The sequence below is a fragment of the Colobus angolensis genome, unplaced genomic scaffold (assembly GCF_000951035.1).
Source record: "Colobus angolensis palliatus isolate OR3802 unplaced genomic scaffold, Cang.pa_1.0 Scaffold7, whole genome shotgun sequence".
In the NCBI taxonomy this organism is placed as follows: Eukaryota; Metazoa; Chordata; class Mammalia; order Primates; family Cercopithecidae; genus Colobus; species Colobus angolensis.
In genome coordinates, this window is record NW_012120709.1 from 14,897,832 (window position 1) to 14,901,103 (window position 3,272).

Here is a 3,272-nt window from a genome sequence, read left to right on the forward strand (position 1 = left end):
GAGAGAGAGAGAGAGAGAGAGAGAGAGAGAGAGATGGAGAGAGAGAGAGAGAGAGATGGGGTCTCACTCCGTCACCCAGGTTGGAGTGCAGTGGTGCAATCTCAGCTCAATGCAACCTCGGCATCCCAGGCTCAAGAGATTTTCCCACCTCAGCCTCCCCAGTAGCTGGGACCACAGCTGTGCACCACCACGCCTGGCTGATATTTCGGATGTTTTTGATAGATGGGTTTTGCCATGTTGCCCAGGCTGGTCTCAAACTTCTGAGTTCAGGCAATCTACCTGCCTTGGCCTCCCAAAGTGCTGAGATTGCAAGGCATGAATACCGAGCCATTCAATTGGTTCTTGAAGAGGGAAAGACCTCCGGACTTGGAAGTGAATGCTGGTGGCAGAAATGTAAGAAACTAGTTGGGTGAGTTTTCAAAACTATAGGGCAGCTTTTTAACTGGAAGCCAGAAATCAAGAGGCCTGAAAGGAAACAAAGGGAATCCAAAGGAATGAAAGTAAGGTTGTCTGAAAAGTCTTCATTTTATTTATTTATTTAGAGAAAGGGTCTTGCTGTGTCGCCCAGGCTGGAGTGCAGCAGCACAATCATAATGCACTGAAACCTTGAGCTCCTGGGCTCAACTGACCCTCCTGCCTCAGCCTCCCAAGTAGGTAATTTCTTAAATTTTTATTTTCAGTAGAGATGGAATCTTGCTATGTTGCCCTGGCTGGGAAGTCTTTCTAAGACTAAAAACAAGAAAGTCATAGATCGTAGGGGTAAACCAAGCAGAAACATAAATGTAACTTTCCTTCTGTTAAGATATTTAATAGAAACTGTAAACTGTTTTTTCATTTGTTTAAAGAATATATTTATGTGTATATATAATATATATGCATATATAAATGTACACACAACTTTTAAGTCTGTATCGTTTGGATCTTAATTGAGAGTCTTTAATATATATCAGAGGTTGGCAAACTATAGCTAATCCAGCTCACTGCTTGTTTTTGTAAATCCTGTAAGCTAACAATGATTCTTATGTTTTTAAAATGGGGACGGGCATGGTGGATTATGCCTGTAATCCCAACATTTGGGGAGACTGAGGCAAGAGGATCCCTTGAGCCCAGGAATTTGAGGCTGCAGTAGCTATAATTGTACCACTGCACTCCATCCTGGGTGACAGAGACCCCTGTCTCTTAAAAAAAAAAAAAAGGCGGGGGGCGGGTGTAGTGGCTGACTCCTGTAATCCCAGCACTTTGGGAGGCCAAGGCGGGTGGATCATGAGGTCAGGAGATTGAGACCATCCTGGCTAACACGGCGAAACCCCGTCTCTACTAAAAATACAAAAAATTAGCCGGGTGTGGTGGCGGGCGCCTGTAGTCCCAGCTACTGGGGAGGCTGAGGCAGGAGAATGGTGTGAACCCGGGAGGCGGAGCTTGCAGTGCGCAGAGATCACGCCACTGCACTCCAGCCTGGGCGACAGAGCGAAACTTCGTCTCCAAAAAAAAAAAAAACGGCAGAGGGAGGGTTGGAGAAAAATCAAAATAATAATATTCTGTAACTTATGGAAAATTATATGAAATTGAAATTTCAGTAGCCATAAAAAGTTTTATTGTAACATAAACGGGTTTGTTATAGGTCCATGGCTACAAAGCAGAGCTGAATAAATGTGAGAGATGATATCACCTACAAAGCCTAAATTATTTACTATTTGGCCCTTTAAAGAAAAAGTTTGTGAAACCCTGATATACACACATGCGTTTCAGTCAATACAGTCGGAATTATTTTCCCTAAATGCATATCATGCATATGAAACCAGATGTCTGAGTCTTTAGGGTTTAACTGGTAGACACGTTATCAAAGCAGTGCTCAAAGACAACTTCAGGAGTGGTGTTCTGAATCAAACGTAGAACACAAGCCACTGAGGTGGTTAAGGGAGAGGCAGATTGTTGCCTCAGCGCAAATTTCTCCAGTGGCTCGCTTTTATCCAGTTATAAAGTCATTTGCTTGGCATTCAAGGCGCTTGAAGACCAGTGGCTACAATGAACTAGCCTTTTCTGCTCAGTATCATTAAATTACAGTACTTATTTTCCCGAACACAACGGTCTCTTACGTCTGTGTGCTTTTGCACATGCCGGGGTGTCCACCTACATGCCTGCCCAGCAAACCTTCTCATCCTTCAAGTCTCTGCTCCTGAAACCTTCCTGGACTTCTCCAGTCTCTGGCAGTGCTTCAGTGTTGCCACCGCACTCTGTACATACCTTCATTATCTCGTACAGTGATCAGTTATTTGCATGTCTTTTACCAACAGACTAAGTTCCCTGATGGGCAGGCATTTTCATCCTTAGATCCCCAGCAGAATTACCAAACGCAGAAGTAGACATCAAAGAAGTATTTCTTGAATGAACGAAATTTTAAAAATCATTAAATCTAAAAGTGAATTATGTTTGGCTCCTAAATTCTCTGCTTTGCCCAACTGTCAAGACCCCCTTACCCCTTTCACAAGCTGGGACACACTTCCGGCAGCTATGTTCCCAGCAGGACTGGCAGGGGCAGAGGCACTGGGTTATTCTAATTGTCTCTTCGCTGATAAAACAAGGTGCTAGTTGGCCAGAGCCCTAAAATTATACATTAGCAAATCCTGACTGGCAACAGCGTGAAACCAGCAGGACAAGTTTTAAGAAGTTGCAAAGGTAAGACGTGAAGGCCAACATGGGAGGAGGACCGGGCAGAAAGGGATTCAGGACCAGATCCATCTCACCCTCGGTGGAGGGAAAACCGAATGATTTCTACTTAGTTTCCCTAGTTTCTGTAATCTGCTTTCAAGAACTCAGGACTAAAAAGGAAACAAAAAACTAACACTTAAACCCCTCCTCCTTCCTATGGCTCTGACATTTCCTCTGCGTAAGAGTTCGTTGCTCCAAACCCATCAGGCCTAAACCATGTAATCTGACGCGATCCGTGGGCTTGATGACTCACCACTGGAAAGCGCACCCTGCAATCCCTCACAGTTCAGACAACTAAGTCACAGATGAAAGCCAACGTGTGACTCACGGCACACTCCTTGTAACGCCCGGGCGCCGTCCATTCGCAACATCAACCCCTGCACATTAAATGCGGAAGCGCCCTTGAAGTTCATTCATTCATTCCATAAACTTTTGTGGTGATTTTTGCCCGCTTTGATTACGGGCGGGAGAAGGGAAGAGGAGCTGACCAGACCCAAAAAGGGGCGACACACGCCGAGGAGGGACGCCACGCAGGCCGCGGGCGGACTCCAGCGCGGCAGGGA